This window comes from Eublepharis macularius, chromosome 1 (genome assembly GCF_028583425.1).
Source record: "Eublepharis macularius isolate TG4126 chromosome 1, MPM_Emac_v1.0, whole genome shotgun sequence".
NCBI lineage: Eukaryota > Metazoa > Chordata > Lepidosauria > Squamata > Eublepharidae > Eublepharis > Eublepharis macularius.
The window spans coordinates 127,237,504-127,261,620 of record NC_072790.1 but is presented as its reverse complement, the minus strand read 5'-3'; positions in this window follow the sequence as shown (position 1 = coordinate 127,261,620).

Genomic DNA, 24,117 nt, shown 5'->3' with positions numbered 1-24,117 from the left:
GGTACCCAGTCCAAGTGCTCACTGACCACTGGAACCTCAAACACCTCCAAACTGCCTGCCGTCTCAACAAGAGACAGATCCACTGGTCGTTGTTCTTTTCCCGTTTTGATTTCAGGATCACCTATGTTCCCAGCTCCCAGAATAAGAAGGCCGATGGTCTGTCCTGAAAGCCAGAGTACAACACATCCCCCAACCTGGAACAACCTCCAATGACCATCCTGGCTCCAGAAACTTTTGCCGCCACGCAACCCCCTCTGGGGCTGGTGGAGGAGATACAGACTCAACAGCTACTGGACCCCATTACCCAGAAGTACCTCTAGAACATCCGGGGGTCTCCCCATCCCCAGGCAGATGGATTTGCAGAGGAAGAGGGGCTACTGACCCACCGAGGCCGGATTTATGTACCCCCAGGCTCTCTACGAACAAAGGTACTGCAGCTGGTCCACGATTCTAGACCTGCCGGGCACTTTGGCCGCCACAAGACAACCCATCTCTTGACCCGTGACTTCTGGTGGCCCCGGGTGCAATCGGATGTGGCCCGGTATGTGGCAGCCTGTGAAATGTGTAGATGGGCCAAAGACGTCCCCAGCAAACCTTCTGGTCTCCTGCATTCACTCCCCACACCCACTGGGCCATGGAGGACTATTTCCATGGATTTCATTACAGACCTGCCCTGCTCCAAAGGCCACATCTGCATCCTAGTGGTGGTGGACTTGTTCACAAAGATGGCCCACTTCATTCCCTGTTTTGGCCCCCCACTGCCCAGGAAACGGCACACCTGTACCTTCAGCACGTCTTTCAACTCCACGGGCGTCCAGATCATATAATTTCTGATCGGGGAGTTCAATTCACCTCTCGGTTCTGGCGGGCCCTGCACTCCCTTCTTGGCACCCAAGTTCACTTATCCTCAGCACACCACCCCCAATCTGACGGGCAGACAGAGTGCACCAATGCAACCCTGGAGCAATATCTGAGATGCTACACAAACCATCAACAGGATGACTGGCTAGCTCTACTGCCTTTGGCCGAGTTCGCATATAATAATGCAGTGCACTCCTCCACCCAGCAGACCCCCTTCATGGCAAACTATGGCCACCACCCTCGTTTCTTCCCTAGCACGGCACCCTTGTCAGGAATCTCAGCCGCTGATGATCGCCTCCAGGAACTCCAATCCATGCAGGAGCTGTTGCGGGAACAACTCCAGCTTGCCAAGGGAAGCTACAAGGAGGCTGCGGATCGGAAACGGCAACCTGGTGCTCCCTTGTCCGCGGGTGATCGGGTCTGGTTATCCACCCGCCATATCTGCAGCCAATGGCCCTCCAAAAAGCTAGATGCCCGGTTCCTTGGACCCTTCGTGATCACAGACCAGGTGAACCCCGTGGCCTACCGCCTGCAATTACCACCAACCCTCCCAATCCATCCTGTGTTTCACCGGTCCCTTCTAGTCCTGGCTTCACCCCCGGGCCACCGCCCCCTCCGCCTCCGATTACCATCGAGGGGCAAGAGGAATATGAGGTAGCCCAGATCCTAGACTCACATCGCCGGTGGGGGCAAGTACAGTACTTGGTGGACTGGAAGGGGTATGGGCCGGAAGACTGCTCATGGGAGCCTGCCGTGAACATCCATGCCCCCCGCCTAGTCCGACAATTCCATCGGGCCTTTCCACAGAAACTGGGGCTGCCCGGGCCACAGAGGAGGGTTTGACTTGGCTTTTGCTCTTGGAACTCCCCTTTGACTTTGGCCTTAAGGTTTGGACTTGAACCACCCTGCTTGGGCTGGCCAGCCCATGACACCATGTATACAACTGACAAGGGCATAAAATAACATACACTACATTAGCAGTTCGACAAGTAGAAAAGGCTGAATCATAAAGTGTTTTATTTGTTCTAGGATTTAGAATAGTAGATGCTTTAACCAAAAAAACACATATATTACAATTCCTACAGGGAAAATGCCCTATAAGCTCTGTGGATTATCCAAAAATCCCTGATAATTTGAATGTACCAACAAGTCCCTAAGATTCCTGGTATTACGGTACCCGTTTGTTGGAGCCTTTTTACATCCTGGTAGATCACTAACAATATGACAATGCTTATCAATAATCTTGCTAATTTTAATAGACAAAGCGGTATAGTCTATTGCCCATCTTACAGAACTTTCACTTTCTCTAGTCTTAGGTGTTAATAAGGTACTGCATGGAGTATGAACAGCTCGTCTTATGGCAGCCTCAACAATACGTTTTGGATAACCCCTTGCCAAAAAGGTTTCATACAAAATTTTGCTCCCTATTTCAAATCTTTGTGGTTTGTGGAATTTCTTTTAATTCTCAAATATTGACTGGTGGGCATATTACACCTCAAAAACTGGGATGAAATAAAAATGTAAATATGAACCCCTATCTGTAGGTTTCCTAAAGGGGCGCACCCCTAGTTTACAATCTTTGTCCTTGTAGACAGTAACATCCAAGAAGTTAATATGATGAAAACTACCTTCTCAAGAAAATTTAACATTTTCGTCAATGGTTGGTGGACTATACCACCAACATAGCCTGATTTTTTCATAATCAAAAAAATGTCATCAATAAATCATTTCAGAATAATAATAATATCATGATAATATGGGTTCTTGCACTCAATAAAGATGGACTCTTGTCCATCTTTAATGCTAGGGGCAGCTGAGCACCCCATCACTACCCCTTTCACTTGAAAGTAAAATTGCTCTCTGAACTTAAAAAAATATTTTTTCCATTATAATATCAAGGAGATTATTTATAAAAGACATAGTGTCTTTAATATAAGAGGGGTATTTTTCACAGGGACTTGTAAAAAACTGTCCAAGTAACAGGCAAAAGGTTCAAGTATTGAGTTAGATCCAGAAATAATTGGTCGCCCTGGTGGGGGAATCACTCCCTTATGGACTTCAGGGAGAGTATAAAATACTGGTGTTCAGGGCTTAGGATTAATTAACGTCCCATGGATCTTCTGATTAATCTCATTGTTTGCCAAAGCCGCATCCAATACTACTTTGATAATTTTTTAAATATGTTCTAAAGGATCATAGCTAATGGGTTGATAATTTGTAACCATCCCCAATTGTCGGGTGATCTCATTCAAATAGTCCGTTGTATTCATTATAACAATCCCCCCCTTTGTCTGCTGGTTTAATTATGATGTCTTTATCCATTTGCAACTGGATAAAGATGGAAGAGAAGATGCTTTGGCAGATAATTAAAATGGATTGCATTGTGGTGTGGGGTAGGTGAATAATTCTTCTTCAGAATTTATTGTTTCTTTTTAATTTTCTATTGCCCATTGCTCAGGCCTTTATAAGCCACCTTGAGCTTGCTGGGAAAGGTAGCATATACATATTTAAATAAATATTACAAACTTTTCCACTAAGCCTATGACTTCAGTATAATTATTAATGATTCATATGTGCATTTAATATAAAGTAGAATCAACTCTCAATGCTACTTTTGTAGCATCCAGTATGTTATCTTGCCTTTCTCAGTGAACTGCAGAATTTAAAAAGAGACATTGTATGGTGAATTCATATGAGGCTCCACTGCACTGTTTGAGGAACAGCTCTTTAGAGAATTTGGGGCCTAGTAAATGCTAAATGGATCACTTGAAAAGACAGCAGCATCACCAGTAGACATGGGCACAAATGGAAAAAAAAAACAGAACACCCTGTTCATCGTTCGTTGCCATCCACGAACAACGAACATGGACGAACATGAACTGTTCCTGGACATGTTCATTGTTCATTGTTCTTGGGGGCCAGAACCACCACCACCCCCCACTTAGCTCCCCCTTGAACCCACTTACCTGGCCCTTTAAAGATCCTGTCCTGGCAAAAACCTTGCCCTGTCCTGGCAAAAATAGCAGTGTCTGCTGGCAGCTACTTTAAGGGGTTACCAACTGACCTTCCCAATGTCTAATACCCACCAAACTTGCAGGGGACATAGTCCTCACTGTCCTCTGATGATCCCCCAAGTTTCAGAGAGATTGCACTTCGGGAAAGGCATGATGCATGCATCTCCCTGTTGGCTGTCATTTTCTCTTCACAGTGGCAAAAACGAGACTCTGTGCTGGAAGTACTTTGAAGGGTTAAAGGCAGAAGGAAAGCCAGAAGGGGTTCAGACAGAGTTCAGTCCCTGCCTCCGGTTGCCAAGGGGATTGATTGCAGGTGTCAAATTGTCTGGCTTGACGAACGGCTGCTGAAGGCAACGAACGAGGCTTGCAATGACCACCTGTTCGTTTAGGATGGGGCCTCACAAACAGCTTGTTCGCGAACAGCAGATGGAGCTGTTCATGGTTTTTTTCTGTTTGTAATGCTGTTCGTGCCCATGTCTAATCACCAGATACTGATGGGCAGATCTAAGCAGGCATACAGTTCTGTATCAGGAGGTTTCAAATCATAACCACTTATTAAAAAGAATAAAGACCCCTGGGCTGTTTCCTAATTCATTTTCTCTCCATAAATTCCATTGAAATTAATGGGAATTGCACACGCTTGATTCAGACACTGTGGTGAGGGATGGAGGGTTCACAATATATCGAGTGCCTCTGATAGATAAAAACAAAACTTCTCCTGGTCACAATGAATCTCTGCATAGTTTTGGACAGAGTTGATAATATCAGCTGCTGATATGAGTAAATGTTCAAGGGAATAGTTCACACTATTAATGATCTTTAAAATTCGTTTATAAGCAATTAGCATAGAAAACAGCATTAGATTAAACATCTTAGGTTCCAAAAATATTTTCTACCAGCTAAAATAATACTACTATTTTACTGAATCTCTGAAGTCTATTTGCACCTTTTCTATAGTTGGTATCAGTCACTGAGCAGATGGGTGGCTTCCAGTGTTACTTTAATTGGCACACATGGAATGAAAATCTCACACCTTATTTTCAGCTTGCTGCCAGAAATACTTTACAATGCAGCACAAGAGTGTGGGATGTCATTATAGCAGGCAGATTTTCCAAGCCAAAGGACAGTTGAAATGTGCTTTCCTTCAAATCACCTGTCTTAGAAAAAGCCACTTAATTTTGCCTCTGGCACATATAAAAGGCTAATTAGGAATGCAGGGACTAAACAAAAAATTATTAAGTTATCAAAACCCCAATCATGTCTTCAGCGAAATGTATTAATGCAACCAAAAGAATAATTTCATAATTGTAAAAGTGTTACTGGAAAATAATGGCCTGGCTTAGCTACTGTCATATTCCTAGGTTTGTCATATTCCTAGGTTTGCACGGCTTGCCAAACAGGGTAGAGTCATCCAAACTGAGCAGGATCAGAGATCAACAACTGGTCATCAAAACATTGTGCAAAACTATCAAAAGTATAGTCAGGGTCAGAGAGAAGTCATAATCCATGTGTCAGTCTATGAGAAAGTGGGCCAAATTCAGGCAGAGGTCAGAATTCAGTTTCTAGCAGAGGTAGTAATCCTCACACTACCAATGTGCAGTCTGAAGTCTCAGGTTGGAAAGAATAACTTTCTACCTCTGGGACATTGGTCCACCAGTCAGTTTAGTTTCCCTGCCTTCTTGCTGAATGTACTATTGGGCAGAAGAGAATGGACAAGATGCTCTGCCAGCACACCGAATAAGGCTAAGGACCGCCATCTGCCTCCTGTGGCACCTGACTGCTACTGCCTCATTTTCATTTCTTCCTTTCTAAAGTCATGTTTCAGTTGTCTTACCTCCAGAACTCTCACCAAAATAATCTTTCCCATTGTTCAGACCTGGCTTCCAGTCCCTTTCTGTATTCAGCACTTTCTATAATGTTATTTATGCATCCTTATGTCTCCTCTGGCTTCATATCACCTGTATTCCAGCCTCTGATTTTTACTTCTCTGTTTCCACCAATCCCAGCCATCCCAAGCTCTCTGCTCTCTTAACTATAATTTTCTCCTTTGCTGCCCATTATGAATGGAATTCTCGTACAGGGCACTTATACAATGTCACCTCCCTCCCTCCCTTCCTTCCAAGCCCATGTTTTCATCATTCTTATCCACTGCTGAAAGGAAGCCTAAAAACATGCAAGTAAACTGAACACACATTCTTTTACTCTAAATCTCCTTTTAAAATAAAGATTAACCTTTATATATTTTTAATTAGACCTAAAAGTTTTTAATTAATTTTGAAATACATCATTATCACAAGTTCTCCCAACTGATTACTGTGTGAGTAAAAAGAGAAAGATTTATGCTCTACCCCACCTCTGCTTTGAAAGGTGCATGGATACTACTAACAATAAATAATAATAATAACTGCACTTATATACTGCTCTTCTAGACAGATTAGAGTCTCACCCAGAGCTGTGAACAAGTTAGTGTAAAGACTGTTTAATAGAAACAGGGATATTTGAGACTGTTTTACTTCACACCAGTATACAGAATACACTGGGCTCTTTTGCAGCAAATAGTAGATGCTTTCCCCCCATCTTCCCATAGTTCAATTTAAGCATTGCAGTGTCAAACTAGGACAATGATGAAGAAAGATAAGAAAGAACCTATACAATTCTTCAGGACTACAATAATGGCTGTCCTATAGTTTCTTACCCTGATAGGAAATTAAAATAAGGGTAATCATTTAGGGTCTTTCTCTTTTCCCTTTCCCCTTGTTTGTGTTATAAAATAAGAAACTGGATTGAGTTGAGAAGTTCTTATGTCAAATAATGGATTACATAAATAAGTCCTGGGTCTGTAGAGTCATAACATTTATCAACAGAAAAATAACCTAACGAGTGCCTCAATTTTCTTTTAAAACTCAAAAGCAAGAATTTTGTTAACCAACAATTTCCTTTGTAAAAATGAAATCGTTGATACATCTGCCTCTTCTTGTACTAACTTCTCACAATATTTCATGATACCTTTGACTAGATGCATCAGACAGCTTATTTTGTTGGATATGTTGGATATGTAGCCAGAAAACACCTGACCAGCAGGGGGAAAGAAGGTGTGGGAACGTGGGGGGGGGGGGGAAGGCAAAACGAGCTCCTGCACACCCCTGCTTGCCCTGACATTACTTCCATGTTGCACCAGGAACAACATAATTCCTGGCACGATATGGAAGTAATGGTTTGCACTAGGGGACATTTGAATAAAAATAGGCCTCCAAATTAGTGTTTGGGGCTGCATTTTACTCAATTGGTCTCTGGCACAACCCATTACTTCTGTGTCATGTCAGGAAACACATGAGGTTAGTGCCCCCCGGTGCAACTCCTCCATTCCCCCCCATTCCATGATTCCCCCCCCCCCGGGACCTGGCAACCCTAAACTGCAGTGAAAAACAGCTGGACTTTATTAATATTGAAAGTAAAAAACTGGGATCCAAAGTGAGAAGAGAATGCCACCTGAGAGGGGACCATCCCCTCCAATTGCCTGACAGATTTTATACTTCTCCTACTATCAATGAAATGTTATCAGCCTGTCAAACTCACAGCCCCAGGCTTTATGCAGCACAAGGCATATTGCTGTGACCAACTGGGAGTTCAGCAACACTGTAGTCATACGGTCCTCTTGGGTATGTAGTCTAGGGATTACATGGTAAGTATGCCATGGATGACTCCGGGGCCACAACTTTGAAAAACCAATAGCATGTCACAAACATTTGAAAAAGAATATGAACCAGTATGTTGTAATGATTTTTTTTCTTGAAGGGGGTGCTGTTCTAGTGAAATAAAAGGGTAGTCTGCATGCAATTTTTAAAACAGTTGCGAAGACTGAACAAGACAACCTCCCCTCCCCATTGATAGATTATTCAAGACTTGGTGAAGTTCAGATTCATTTGTGGTGCATCATCTGTGCTTCTTCCTCTGTTCACACGAGCATAGCAATTCACATTCCCCACAGTATTAAGTCTATTGATTTAACATTTGTTTCTGAAATTGGCTCTCTTGGAACAGTAATAACCCTAACATTCTTTTTATTCCAGTACCATCAGATTAGTATATATTATGCACAGTGCATTGTCAAGAGGCAGTGCCTCCGCAAAGTAAAATTTATATTCCAAGACACATCTCTTCTACCATTATCCTGTGCATATGAGGAAAGAGTAAACAAGACTTCTGACTGTCATTCTAAACAAGAGAAGCTCGCTGACTTACTGGTGGGCTGGATTGTTGCTGTTGTGAAGGATGCAGTGGAGGCAGGTCAGCCAGGATGGGGCAGAGCGCCCAGCCCACCTCCACTCCTGCCTCATGGTTGACGCCATTCCTCCCAGAAGCATCGGCAGGAGCAGCGCATTTGCAGCCCGTTGGGTCTGGTAGGCTCCTGCTGGGGGTTTCTTCTGGGAAGGAGGGCAGCTGTTTGCCCTCCAGGTGTCTCGGCCCCTGGGGGGTGGGGGGCACTGGCTGGACCGGCCCACCCTTCCCCCCTTCCCTCTCCTTGGTCCCCTCCAGAGGATGCAGGGGCCTGGTGCCCGTGTGCAGTGCTGCACGGCTCCCGGTGAAGGGGATGAGGGGGTGCTATTCCAGGTGGGCGGGCCTACCTGGCCTGGCTGACAGCGGTGGTGCCCAGGTTGGCCGGGCTGCTGCCAGGCCATGCCTGCCGGTGCAAGCGGTGGCTTACAAGGCCTCAAGCTTAGCAACTTAATTGAAGGTTACCAGAAGGCTCCATTCAAGGTGTGGTTGAGAAGAGAGGCAGGACTCAAACATCTGAATCTTTGGAGCTAAAACATGGAAACTGGATCCTAGGGCAGAATGGGGAATTCTGGCTGGGTGTGCACCCGGTAGAAAGGGATTTAGCATCAATAATCCTGAAACACTCTTGGTTAATATAAGCAACAGGGTTCACTTTGAGGAAGTACTATTTTCCAAGCGCCCAGAAAAGGGAGTCTGTGGTGGAAGCTAACCTAGAAGCTGAGTAGGTCCCTTTTATTGATGTGGCTATGAGGCCAACTGCCTGGGATGCCAAACTGCTGGAGGAGCACCAAGTAGAGGCTCCACTATTGGAAAGGGAGGCCGGAACCCTGGAATCTGAAGAAGGTGAGGAAAGACCAGGCCAGAGGAGACTGGGACCACTGTGGGACGTGCAGAAAGAATCAACAAACAAGTGTTGCCACAGAGAGGTGTATTCTGTGCAGGCGTGCATCTTGAGGGTGAATCCCCCAAGTGGGGATGGCAGAAATGCTCTGTGCAGGTGTGCATCCTGGGGGTGAATCCCCCAGTGGAGATATCAGAAATGCATTGATGGCTGGAGACATGGAAGGAGATGGCACTCCTGGAGACCCCATGCTATGGAGCTCATCCTGATCCTGGTCACAGTAGGCCTCTGGAATGACCAATTCCGCAACAGGGGATCCTCTCAGGAGATAATCAGGCACTGGTGTGAATGGTGAACAGTCATCCGTCGTGCTCGGAGCGAGTCTCGTGGTTTGGCTCACTGGCTGGCACTCCTTTGGTTGCGGCACCATAATCAGGCACTATGGGGTGTACGGTGCCCGCTATGAAACCAGGGTAACAAACAAAAGGCAGACGCCCCCTTTCTTAGTTTCAGGATGACAGTTTTCGGGTCCTGGAGCCAAATGCCTAATGACACCCAGAACCCTTCCAGGAAAAGCAGTGGGAACTTGGGAACATCAGATCTTTCAAGGAATGCTGAACTCATGGGCACCATCTGCAGGCACACATGCAGGGCAGCTGTCCTGCATTCTCGGCCGTCCTCTCTACTCAGCTTGCTGGGTGGAGCAGGAGGGGCTGGAAGAGGGGTTTTCTGGAACCCCTTGCGTGGACGGATGAGTCCAGATATCCGCCCAAGACCACCGGGGTGTGCAGGGTGGCTGGGGTTGGAAAACCCAGTGGGGATGGATGAGTCCGAGTAGGTGCCCCATGGGCCTGGAACACTTGACAGGGAGGGAGTCTGGGCACACACCGAAGACAATCTGGAAGCACGCGGTGGCTGGCTGGCTGGCAGGCGAAGGGTGGGCCGACCCAGCCAGCAGTTTCCTGGCACAGCGAGCCTCCCAGCGGAGACCCCAGGTGGCCCATCATGGCAGCCTCACAGGTTGTCCTGGGGGCACCTGACTGGCGCTGCAACTTGGCCCAAGACCATGCAGTACAGGGCAGCCTTTTCGGCGGGGGGCTGGGTTGGCTGGGAACATATCCCACAGGGCAACGGCACGGGCAGCCAGAGTGCTGGGGACAGACACCTGGCAGTGACTGGCCACGGCAATGGTAGTTGGCTCACGAGATTCTGGTTCAGGGCGGTCCAGAGATCCAGCCCTCAAGCAGCAGGCTGGCCACCGGGGCAGCTACAATGGCAACTGGGCTGGGGTTACCGGCAGGCCAAAAACACTATTGGCTGGTGGGCTTCCAGAGTGTCTGCGGTAATAGAAGGCACTAACGTTGTTTGATCTAGTTGCAGGTACGGCATCCCCCTGGGTATGATGGTGAATGACTGATGACAACATCGGGATAAGCGGCGCAGCAGGAGCTTGGAGCCAGGGGATGCAGTGGGGCCCCCTTTGGAGTCCTGGCAGAGATCCCCAGGGCCAATTGAGCTGGTTGCCTGTGAGGGCCAGGAAGGATTTTTTCCCCGCAAGGGGCCAGATTGGCTGGGGCCCCTTGGGGTTTTTTGCCTTCCTCTGGTCATCAAAGGCGGGAACCCCTAGGGGAGGGAAGTGGCTGCAACTTTTTAGGTTGCAGCAGTTGGAGCTTTGGCGGGAGGGGCCTCCGGCTCTCCGCCAGTGACAGTTTTGTGGCATTGGGCCAGATCCCAATAGGGTGAGTGGTCCATGGGTCTGCTCACCCCAATGGATTGGGAAGAGAAGAACGCCTGTCATGTGCTGGCGGCAGATGACACTACGGTGGGCCAGCACGGGGCTGGCTGTGCTGAATGCAGGCAGGGAAACAGACACAGACCTAACTTGAGTCCGAAGTGTACTAAAGCTGTCCAGGGAACAAGGAAGAAAACGTAGTCCAGAAAGCTGAGTCCAAAGGTCAGAGCCGAGAGAGCAGGTAAAGCAGAGAGCGGGGTCGCAGTACAGCCAGGCGGGTCTTTGCGCAGGTGCTTCTGCAACAAGGGAAAGGGCATCCTGGCTTAAAAGCAAACACCTCCAAGGCAGTGCTGCATCCTGCTAGGACTCAAGTTCACTATGCCACTGTTTCAGTGCCTGAAGCCTCACACTCCGTCTCCTTTCCTGTATAACGAGACGCTGTCACACCCTTCACTGCTTATCAGGTTCAGGGGAGCTGGGGGTGGGGGATGTTGCCCTGGTCTCAACTACTGGTGGAGGTAAGGAAACAGCTTCTGTTTCTGATTCTGCCAAGGATTCCTCAGCCTGCTCTTCCACTCCCTGCTGGTCCTCCACGTGCCTGACTCCTGAGGAGCTTGGAATACTCTTTCCCCTGTCATCCTCCACAAAGTCTTCATCCCCAGAGGAATCAAAGCCCATGACACGGGCGGAGGATGCATCAGTTGGCAGGATAGCCCTCCGATGCCAACAGGGATCTGACCCCAATGCTCCATCAAGCTGTAATCAATAAAGTTGCGGCCATTTTCTAACCCAAGAAAGGTGTCATGTGAGTCATTTGAGCCAGAACGCAGACTGACATAACACATAGGCAACAAGAGAAGCTCACTGACTTACCAGCGGGCTGGGTTGTTGCTGTTGTGAAGGATGCAGTGGAGGCGGGTCAGCCAGGATGGGGCAGAGCGCCCAGCCCACCTCCAGTCCTGCCTTATGGTCGATGCCATTCCTCCCAGAAGCGTCGGCAGGAGCAGCACGTTTCCCTCCCACCCACCGCTTCCATGGACTGGAAGGAGGACTGTCACAACTTTATGGGTGTGGCAGTTTTGTGGCATTGGGCCAGATCCCAATAGGGTGAGTGGGCCATGGGTCTGCTTACCCCAATGGATTGGGAAGAGAAGACCGCCTGGCATGTGCTGGAGGCAGATGACATTTGCTACAGTGGGCCAGCACAGGGCTGGTGGAGGATGCATCGGTCGGCAGGATGGCCCTCCGATGCCAATGGGGATCCATGCCCAGATGCCTGGCCAATGCTCTATCAAGCTGTAATCAATAAAGTTGTGGCCATTTTCTAACCAAAGAAAGGTGTTGTGTGAGTCATTTGAGCTGGAACGCAGACTGAAATAACACATAGGCAACAACCAGCATTCCACAGTTTTTTTCTGCCTCCCTTGCTCCGTATTATTCTCCAGGTTCTGCTGTCATTATGTTTCCCTAAATAGCACAAAAAACAACATAAGCAGCAGCTCTACTAAGACCCAGGGCTAAGCGTGTGCTAAGCATGTGCCCTTTAACCTTTTCATTCATTGCCACATACGCTACTTCTCTTTTCATGCAGTATATTCATTTCATCTGAATCTCTTGGCTGCAGCTCTGTTATCTTTATTGTCTCATATTCAAGCCAAAACAGCACCATCTGTTGCATAGCTGCAATGTTTTCTGCATTGGCTAAAATATAATTAATCTATTAAAACAATGAGAGAAAGGCACAGTGGAGCATTTGGACTTCCATTGGTAACCTGGTTATGCCACTCTAGTTCCTTTGTTCACATTTATATGCAAGACTAAATTCAAATATAACCCCCGTAAGGCAAGGAAAAATTAAAGCAGAACTCCCAGACTTTATGTGATGAGGATACTACCGAACAATATCAGTACAAAATGATTAGCTTCTGGATAGGACCTGAGATGATAATGATACCTTTATCCTACTCAGTAATCCATACCAAAATTCCATTAAGAGCACTGTTCTCTTTGTCAGATGCATGGAGGGCAAGAAAAAACTGGTCAGATATATAGGTGGAGAGCAACATCCAGAAACCAGTGGGAGAACACTTCAATCTACCAGGACATTCCATCAAGGTCTTAAAGGTCACTGTAGTTCAACAGAAACCTTTCAAAAACAGAACCCAACGGGAAGCTGCTGAATTGGAATTCATAAGTAAATTTGACTCAGTCAAGCTGGGATTGAATAGAGACTATGAATGGTTATCTCATTATCAGAAGTAACTGACTTCCTTAACAGAAGCAAACTGATCTCCATATCAGAAGCTACTGTTTGCATCTACTCCTCCCTCCCCTCTCCACCTATATATCTGACCAGTTTCTTCTTGCCCTTCATGCATCTGACGAAGAGAACTGTGATTCTCGAAAGCTTATGCTACAATAAAGTTGGTTAGTCTTAAAGGTGCTACTGGACTCTTTTTGATTTTGCTACTACAGACTAACACAGCTAACTCCTCTGCATCTATTAAGAGCACTGAAGCCTATGCAAAGCTCACAACATGATTTGCAGCTGTAGTTTGCATCCATGTTCCTAACATTCAAAGTATTTCATGCTTCTCTCATGTTTAGAATAGATACCTCTGCCAGACTTTTTAAAAAGATGACAACATCAGCTACTGTCCTCATTCTTCTGAACTCTACCATTCTCCCCGAAACACTGCCCTTAGTTTCAGGGGACCACTAGGAACAGCACTGGGCATAATCTAAGGGTCTGCAGTGTGTGTGTGTGGGGGGGGAAATTGTTCCCCTTCCTCTGCTGGTAGAGGTGTTCTTTTCTTAGAGCTTGGGCTTGGGTTCAGGGACTTTATTTTTTCTTTATTTCCTAGTATTATTTCCTAGTATTTCAACTGTATCCTGCTTTATTCTCACCACTTTGAATTGTAAAGGAAAACCAGCATACAAAATTGTCACCCAAGGTGAAAACAATTTCAAACTTGAGTTGGTTATTATTAACTATTGCAGAATAAAAGAATATTGAATAGGAGCAGTATACACAAGGAGCAGAGGACAACAGAAAAGTTATGTTGGACTGTGATGAAATTCACAGGTTGGTTCTGGGATCCCCACCCTGTAAACTCAATCTTGTGAAATCTAACCATCTGAAATTTGTTCTTCAGGACATTTTACAAAAAACATTGATCCAGAGAATCACAAAATAATTGGTGTGTGTATATCTATCCATACAGCCATAACATAACATAAGATTGCAGAATTATTTGCACTTATCACAAGTCATGTTATAGTAAAGATATTGAAGAATTTATTTATTTAAACCATTTATATGTCACCTTTCCACCCAAAATTGGGCCCCTAAGGCGATGAATAAAAGAGACATATAAACATAAAAGAGACATATAAACAGACAAGGGAGGAAGCCAATAAGAGTTTACTGGGAGTATGCCAAACAAAACAAAAAAGTCTTCACCCGCTGGTGGAAGATACTAGTTCTGTGTATAGCCAGTGCAGAACTTAACAGTGAGACAAAATTGCAGTTTAAAAAAACCACTTCGTACAAAATGATACTTTAATTCATAAATAGCCTGACCAATATTCGAAGTCTGATAATTTCATACAGTAACTGAACAATACAATTGCTCAAGTTCTAATTACTTTTGGAAAATGAAATTGTAGAAATCTTGAAACCAAGCAGCAAATAATATTCACACTTCAAATAACTGTATTAATTAGTATTAAAACCAGGAGTTTCTGAGAATAAACTCAAGGTTGCTGCTAACTTAGCCTCTTGTGAAGCTTTGTGTGAATAGAAGAAGCTGGTGATTTGTTCAAATTCCATCTTCCCAGAAGTTCCTTCCTGGAAGAAATGGGCTGGTGGCAGACTGGTCACCAGTCTTTAAATGGTATTTCTCAAAGCTGCCTCTTTTAAATGACCTCCTATTTTCTCTGCCTTCTCTCTTCTGTTAGTCACATTTTTAATACAATGTACTGGTCCTTACTGTTTGCCTGTGAGTCTCACTACGCGAGACATCTTACACGAGGACGCTCAAGTGAAAGGAGGTGCAATGTTAGCCAGGAAGCGTAGTTTAAAAAGCTCTCTACAAATTTCAGCTCTCTACAAAAAGTGGAGATCGCTCCTTGCTAACATTGCATCTCCCTTTACTTGAGCATCCTCGTTTAAGAGGTCTCATGTAGAAAGACTCTGTGTGTGATGGTTTTTCTTGGACTTGAGTGTCCAAACTCAGTCCCAGGTCAGATCATATCATTTGAATGACGTTTAGAAGGAACAACTAGGTGAGCCATAGAGGGGGGGAGTTATCTTCCCTTCCACTCTTTCCCCATCCCCCTTCTATCTTTCCCTCTTCTTCCATCTTCGCCATATCTCAGGTGAAGGTATTAGGAAAGACCTTTCTTTGTTTGCTTGGATTGGTCTATAGCTTGCTCCTGAAGGTATCATCTTTCAGTCTGTCTTGCACTAAGACTGTGATGAACGAACTCCACATGCATCTCATACACACTCCTGAAAATCTCTTCTGCATATCTTCCTCTATATAACCTATACCACTTCTGCAATTTCACTATTGTAGAAAATTCAGTAGAGAAAACGTGAAGCTCTTATTTGGGACAAAAGTTTCCTTTCTGAAATAAAATTTATTGATAATGCAGCATCTTAAATGTGAAGGACCATGACACAGTGTATTTAGTATAGTTCAAAATGTTTGCAAATCTACTTTGCTTCAGTTTATTCTTTTCTGATAATCTAGAAATCATCAATAGTTCTCTTGCCAAAATCCATATAGAACAAACTAGCCAGCTACACAGTTAGTTAATCATGTTATAAAGTCATTATTCATGGTGACATTATAGTACATTTGATTCTTATTTAACTGCTGGTCATTAATTTCAATGGGACTCATTTTGGATCTTGCAAAGGAGAAATTCCCAATGGCGAATAGTCATATGATCAGCCTGTGTGTCACTGGAAGATTTGTTTAATTGACAGATCTTTATTAATGGGCAGTCCCTAGGATTCCATTTTCCCACTGAGGAATGCAGAACAGCACAGTAGTCACAAACAAGCAATATTTTTACAAGGCATTTGTATCAGAGCAATTGAAAGAGCACATGCATTCATAAAGCAATGTCTCGTAATGAAGGTTGTTTAGTCTTCCAGGTTTTGCTGACACAGAATGTTTTCTTAGGATCAAGAATTACACAAATGCACATTACTTTTGTTGGCATCAATTTACACTAAAATAAGCTGCTCACTGCATACCTGTTATTGTGATCCTCCGAATTCTAAAAAGTTACTTTAAATAATTTATATCAAGCTTTTCCAAAATGAATTGTTCAAAAGCAATCAATAAAATTAAAAACAAAAGGAAGATTAAAACAGAAGAGGGAAAACCCATTGCCACCCCAGACGGAAAGAAGAGAGGGACACCAATATTGGGATCTAAATGGGCCATATTTATTTGACAGCAGCATAAACCAACATATATACATGGCAAGTGCTTAACTAGCGGTACAGGTCAGGCCCTGGGGTCACTACTGGACCTCTGCCCTGACCTGTCTGGGCGAGTCCCGCTGCCCCGTGCATGAGCCACCCACACACATGGCTGGAACCCAGCCGGCCAGGCAAATGGCTCCCCACTCCAAGCCTATAGCACCTCTCTGTACAGCAGGAGGGCCTTACTTGTATAGAGGAGCCACATAGCAGTCTGCCTTCTCAGCTGGCAGCTGTTAAGCAGTACCAGTGATCCTGACAGACCCCAATTCCCCTCCAAATGGGGATGTGCCAAGGGTACTCACCATCCCACTCATTTCACCTCTCCTAATCCTGCCTAAATACGTAATTTCAGCACCACCAAAGCCAATTACCACAACCCATACAAGCAGTACAAGGTAGGCAAAAAACTCCACTCTCCAACAGCCAATACAGAAAATGGAAAAAAAATCCTACCTGGCCCTGAAAACAGTGACCAGCTAATCCTGTACTACTGCAGGCCGGGTGGGTGGGCTGAGCGAAACTGTAACTGCAGGAGGAGAAAGGGGCAGAGCCGCCTTATAAGCCAACTGGGTCCCCCCCTACCTCATTCGCCGTATGTGGGGAAAGCGTCTGTCATTCTTCTGCCAGTGAGATGGCAAAATGTGGCCCCAAGCTTTAAACAGCCAAGCTGCTAGCTGAGAGGGCCATATTAGCAAATAAATCACAAATTACAATTTTTTTAAAAAAATTATTTGCTTGGTATCTCTGTGTCAACAATGATGGTACCAGGTGCAGCTTTTGGGGAAAGAGTGTTTCAAAGATGCAATGTCACAAATGAAAATACCCACCTCTGGTCACCACTTTGGCAGGGATACCCAGGGACTGAACCTTGGAAGAAGATCTCAGTAATCAGGCAGATTCATATGGATGGGGTCTGTCCATCAGATACTATGGGACTAGACTACTTAGGATTTAAGGAGCCAAAAATAGCACTGTGAATTGCACTTAGTAATGAACCACTTTCCTTGCAGCAGTGTATGGACCAAATGCAATTTTTTCAAAGGTAGTCCCATACTGAAATAATCTGACTTTGATGAATGCACCCAGTACATGGTTAACTACAGCAAGGTCATTACTTTGCAGGAAAGGAGCAGCTGACATACCAAACATTGTTGATAAAAGATGCTTCAAGCCACCTGGGCACCCAAAGAGAAGCTCAATCTAAAAATATCCTCACTCTGTGAACCCCGTCTCAGGCAGAATGCTACCCTGTCCAAAATAGGCAATATGCTACTGTCAGACCAGGTCTGAAGAATACTTTACTAACAGTGCCTCTATATTGTGTGGATTGAGTGGATTGGGAAGAAAAATGGCCCTGAAAAAGAGCCCAGCCTGTCCCTGATCCATTCCCCTGATGGAGGGGGAAGGGAAGAAGAGCAGCTTGCCTGCCTTGACCAGGGTCAAATCCACATTCACCCATTACCCGCATGTTTATCGGATATCTTCCGTTTGCCTCCAATCCGCGATTTTTTCCTCTTCGTTCACATTCCTGCTTCCAATCCGTCTTTCTCTTCTGTCCCTCCGGTCACACGGCCGCTTGAAAACCGCTTTTTTGGGCGGGACCTTTTTTTCCCGCCCATTTTTTAAAAAAAATTTTAGCGCACTTTTCCGTTATTTCGATCTTGCCTTATAAAGAAACATCATTGAAGATAATGATGCCTCTCTTTCCCCCACTGACAGCACTGATGGCTCTCTCCCGTTTCTTTTTTGGAAATTTGGAAGCATGTGGGAAGCTTTCGTGGGCATTTCCTATGCAGGACAGTTCAGTGCCTGAATTTTACTGAAGTTTCACTTCCTTGGAGTGTCATTATTTCGATATTTCGTAATTTCGATATTACAGTAATATAAAATAAAAAATAAAAAACAGTTAAAAAGGAAGTTCCGCGAGTCCGTTCTGAGGATGGATTCACCCCAAAATGATTTTTCAAACTACCAGATATGATTCAGAAACAGCATAATCAATAAATCCAATGCTATGAAGTCAAAAACAGTCTTTTGCAGACTACCAGATATGATTCAGAAACAGCATAATCAATAAATCCAATGCTATGAAGTCAAAAACAGTCTTTTGCAGACTACGGAGCACTTGCGAGTTGAATCAGCCAATAGGAACTCTCGGAACGGCCGGAGAGACAGGAAGGGGGGTAGTTTTTAAAAAAACCACGTAAATTGCGCATTGGCCTGTTCACGGCCACTGTGAAACTCCCGTTGAAAACCTGTGACCACATATTCAGGAGAAATGCGAATGAAATGCGTCTGTTTAATGAGGTAATGTGACTGGCACTCGGGATTGTGTGGGGAATGCGGGGAACATGCGACTTAGAATGAGTAATGTGGATTTGACCCAGGGTGAGCGCTGCCAGTTTGTGCTTCACACTCAGCTTGTGCTTCACACTAGGCAGGGGGGAGCAGCTTGTGGCAACAGCAGCAGTGGTGGCTCCTGTCTGCCTTGCATGAACAGAGATCTGATAGTATATCATGATTGTTTGAACTTGATGAGGCTGCTGGCCCATAGCTACCCTGTGAGACATCTTGCTCTGCTTGGGGCCAGGGAAACCTTGTCATGGAGATGCCCCTGGTTATCAGCACACTGGGACTCTTCCCATTGGTCTTAATGACCAAACTACCCTGGAAAGAACTTAATTTATTATCCTTCATCCAGACCCTTTTCACCTCTGCAGGCTAGTAGATATGTGCCAGCGTAGGCTGCACAATGACAAACCTCACCGCATTAACTTATACAGATATACAGTGAGGATATCTTGATTGCACTGCCCTATTAGTTTGTAGCCTTAAGAATAGAGAATCTCCAAAACTGTGACTTTAAAAGGAAGTTCTCCTGAAAATTGATAAATTAAGATAAGAAAAATGAAATCAAAAATATTTCTGCTGCTGCAAATTGGAAAATCTTAATATTCAGTGGTTAAAACAATTGGGGATTAATCAGATTAGAGGGAGGTGGAGTTATTAAGTTAATTTTGAATTGATTGGGAATGGAGCCATTAGGATTGTGGGCAAGAAATTGCTTTTTGAATAAATAAATAATTGTATGGCGTGGAATAAATTTTGTGGCTCCTCATACTGCACTGAACAATGTTGGATCAGTGCTAACGCTACTTGCCACTGGTGGGACATTGTTGTGGAATGATGGTGAACACAGGGAGGGTAAAGGCCAGTGCAGGGCTGGGGATCCTGGTCATTTGGGGGCGAGGGAGGTATGGTGGTGGGACTTGGTTTAAGATAAGGTGGTCACGGAGATATGGAAAGGCTTGGTGCCCTTCTAACCTACATCCCATCCTGAGGCACGTTGGTATTGGAGGTAGGAAGACTAGTCTCCTTTCAACACTGATGCTGTGCAATGCCAGGTCCATAAATAATAAAACCAGGACACTGCAAGACATCTTTGCAGTGAATAATATGGACCTGGTATGTGTGACTGAGGGTGAAACGGTAGCCTTGGGAGAACTGACCCCCCCCCCAGCATATTTGGTCCTCCATCAGTCTCGAACAGGAGGCCAGGGGGGAAGGGTGGTAATTCTTACTTGAGAGTCTTTCTCCTTCAAACTGCTTCCCACCCCTGAGATTTCCGGCTTTGATTGTGTTGGCCTAGTGTGGTGTGCTAAAGAGAGTTTGGCTATTTGTCTGGTGTACCAACCACCCAGCACACCAGCAGATACCCTGTTGCGCCTGCTGGAGGTAGTGGCAGGGTGGGCCTTGGAGTACCCTTGGTTGGTGGTTCTGGGAGATTTCAATGTCCACACAGATGATGCTACCTTGGTGCAGGCTGCGGACCTGGTGTCTTCCATGGCAGCACTAGGACTCCCAATTTGTATCGACCCCTACACATAAAACAGGTTACAGACTGGATTTGATCTTTGGGATGGGGACAAATGTGGTTCTGGATGCAGTAGAATTGGTACCATGGTCAGACCACTCAGTCTTGAAGGCGTGGCTGGATTTGTCGCCCTCCCCCCTTGCAAGGGCAGCGAGCTAATTTATGCTTGCCCATGGAGACTCATGGATCCGAACGGCTTCCAGAATGCTCTTTGGGATCCGATGCTCAATGGAGGTTTGTTGGATGAGCTGGTGGAGGACTGGCAGGTCTGGCTCTCTGAAGCCATTGATGAAATCGCTTCTCATCACCCTCTTCACCCCCGTGTCCATTGAGCCCCTTGGTATACAGAGGAGCTACGACAGAAGAAGTGGGAGCTAAGACAGCTTGAGCACGTGTGGCGGTGATCTCGGGACGGAGAGGAAAGAGCATCTTATAGAACGTTTATGAAATCCTATGAGATGGCAGTGAAGGCTGTAAAGAAGGAATATTATGCAGCTTCCATCGTGTCAGCTAGCTCATGCCCAGCAAAATTGTGTAATGTGGTACGGCCACTGTTTTCCCTTCCAGAGGAGACGATCAAAATTAGAATTCAGATATTGGCTGTGAAGCTTTTGGGAGCTTTTTTGCTGATAAAATCCTGTCTCTCTGCCATGGCTTGCTGGCTATGATTGATACAGTACATGAACTAGAGACCCCTTGTCCATTTCTGGGCCATTTTTTGATCATTTCAGCCTACTCTCTGGGAAAGAGATTGACAGAATTCTGCGAGCAGTGAGGCCTACTACGTGCCTCCTAGACCCATATCCGTTGTGGCTGGTGATGGCCAGTGCTGATGGACTGCGAGATTCCTTGGAGGCTATTGTCAACTTTTCCTTGGGCTCTAGGGAGCATTAAAGGAGGCCGTGGTGAGGCCTCTCTCTGGACCCCACTGATCCGCCCAGTGACCGCCCAGTTTTGAACCTCCTGTTTCTGGGTAAAGTGATTGACCTGGCAGTGGAGGAACAGCTGCAAGGTTTCCTGAAGGATACCTCGGCCCTAGATCCCTTCCAGTCTAGCTTCCGCCCAGGGCATGGAACTGAGACATTGCTGATCGCCCCCACAGATGATCTTTGCAGGCACCTGGATCGAGGTGGTTTCGTGCTGCTGATATTACTGGATCTTTCAGCAGCATTCAATATGGTCAATTACGATCTTTTGACCCACTGCCTCACCAATGTGGGGGTTCAGGGAACGGCATTACAGTGGCTTGTCTCATTTCTCCACAGTCGAGGACAGAGGGTGGCATGGGGGGAGAAGTTTTCATCAGTGTACTCTCCCCATTGTTGTTTAATATCTATATGTGCCCCCTTGCCCAGTTGGTGCAAAGTTTCAGACTTGGGTGTCACCAATATGTGGATGACACCCAGTTGTATCTGTTGATGGATGGATGGCCCAACTCGGCCCCGGACATCCTGGAGCATACTTTTGAAGCTGTGACTGGATGGTTGAAACAGAGTCAGCTGAAATTGAATCCCATGAAGACAGAAGTCCTGCACTTGAGCCATGGGTGCATAGGTTCGGGACTCTAGCTCCTGACCCTTGATGTAATACTGATTCTGCCAGTTCCAAAGGTTAGGAGCCTAGGGGTGATCCTGGATGCCTCCCTGAAAATGGAGGCGCAGGTCACAGTGGTTGTCAGGCCCTCTTTTTTCCATCTTTGACAGACCAGGCAACTTGTCCCTTACCTTTCAACCTGCGACTTCTGCAGTGATCCAGGCAATGGTCATCTCTAGGTTGGACTGCTGTAATGCACTCTATGCGGGGCTCCCCTTGAGTCTGATCTGGAGACTTCAGCTGGTTCAAAATGCAGTGGTATGTTTCATTGTGGGAGTGTTGAATGCCCTGCACATAACACCTGTACTGTGCCAGCTGCATTGGCTGCCAGTGGAGTACCAAATCAGGTTCAAGGTTCTTGTATTGACCTATAAAGCCCTATGTGGACTGGGCCCAGCGTACCTGCAGGACCACCTCTCCTCATATGTCCCCCAGAGGGTGCTTTGATCAGAAGATAAGAAATTACTAGTGGTCCCCCGACCCAGGGTGGCCCGCCTGACCTCGACCAGGGCCAGGGCCTTTTTGGTCCTGGCTCTGTCCTGGTGGAACTCTCTTTCTAGTGAGACCAGGGCCCAGTAGGAATTACTGTTGTTTCGCCAGGCCTTTAAGACAGAGATGTTCTGCTAGGCGTATGGTTGAGGTTAGGCTGGGCCACTGCCGGCCTGATATGAAGATGAAATGAAGATGAAATGAAGATCTATAAATTATATGAATGTTTTTACCTGATGTAATCCACCCTGGGCCTGCTTTGTGGGGAGGACAGAATAAAAATCTAAAGTAAATAAATAAATAAGATTGTAATGTGATTATAGCTGACACTCTTTAACATCTACATAAAATGGCTGGGTGTCATGAGTCAGCCTCAGCCTCGACTGGCCACCTTACCTCTTGCCCCAGAGACCTCCTCAAAGGACGAGCAGGAAGAGCCAGCAGGGGCTACTTTCGAGCCAGAGCCAGCCATGAAAGAGCCAGCAGGGTCTACTCTGGAGCCAGAGCCAGCCGTGACAGCTGCTGCTCTGGAGGAAACTCAGCAGGAGCAGCCAGAAACTTCTACAGAGGCTGATGGAAACAAAGACTCCCCCAGAGCAAAAGAGAAACCTGAGATCCCTGGGCCAGCTGAGAAGAGGAAAAATAAAGCAAAGGCAGCTCTGTGGGAGAGGAGAAAAAGTGCTTGTTTGCATGCACAACACCAGCTGGGGCTATTAGGCAAAGAGACAACACCTGATCCTCGTTAGGACAGTATAAGAGAGAGAAGCTGGAGAAGCCAAGCATGGAAGCAACACAGCTTGCCACTCCCTGTGACTAGAACTCTGTGTCTGGAAGCACCTGACCTTGCCTTGTGCCCTGCTTTGCTTCTTGATTCCTCGGTCTGCCTTCTGACTTCTCTTCTGCCTGTTCCTCTTTCTGACTGATGTATTGGCTCTGACACTTGGCCTGACTTCTGGACTCTCGTTTGTTGGCTCCTTGGCTACTGACTTCCTGGCAACTAACCATGGCGTGGCTTGTATACTCCCAGCAACTGCATCTCGCTGGGATCATCTGCAGTACTGGTGAGCCACCTGCCTATCATGGCCAGCCCTGAGCATGTCACTGGGTGAGGTCATCCAGGGATTTGGCCTGGGTTGCTACCAATATGTGGATGATACTCAGCTCTATCTTGTGCTTCTGGATGATCCTAGGGAGGCTGAAAAAAACGTGACCCAGTGTCTGGAGGATGTTTTGTAGCTTAAACTGAAGCTTAATCCCAGCAAGATGAAAGTGCTACTGGAGAGTGCAATGCCTGACCTAGTATTTAAGGCATTCCCCCATTCTGGATGGAGTTCCACTCCCATTGAAGGAACCAATCCATACTTTGGTGGTGCTCTTGGGCGCAGGCCTACTGCTAGATAAACAGGTGGCAGCTGTGGCCAGGAGAGCCTTTTACCAGCTTTGACTAGCTAGCCAGCTGCAGACTTTCCTGGGCAAAAAAGATCTGGCCACTGTGGTGCATGCTCTGGATACATCTAGACTGAGAAGTGTCTGGAAACTTTAAAACTCTTTATTGTTTGAGACCAACATATCTGAAGGACCACCTACTCCCTTATGAAGCTATCCAATCACTACGGTCCTCTTCAGAGGTCCTGCTTTAGGTGCCCCCATCTTCCAAAGATTAGGCAGGTAGCATCTTGGGAGAGAGCTTTCTCAATCATGGCACCAAAACCTCTGGAACTCTCTCCCCAAGGAGACTTGTTTGTCCCCTTCTGTTGTAATCTTCTGCCAGCAGGCTAAGACTTTTTTGTTTTTGTTTTTTTTTGGCATTCTCTCAGTGATCTCTCCTTCCTGCCCAATATTTTAATTGTTTTAAAAAATGTTTTATATATATTGTGGCTCTGGTTTTGTTTTAATTATGTGTTTTAGTTGGTTCTAATGGTTTATATGATG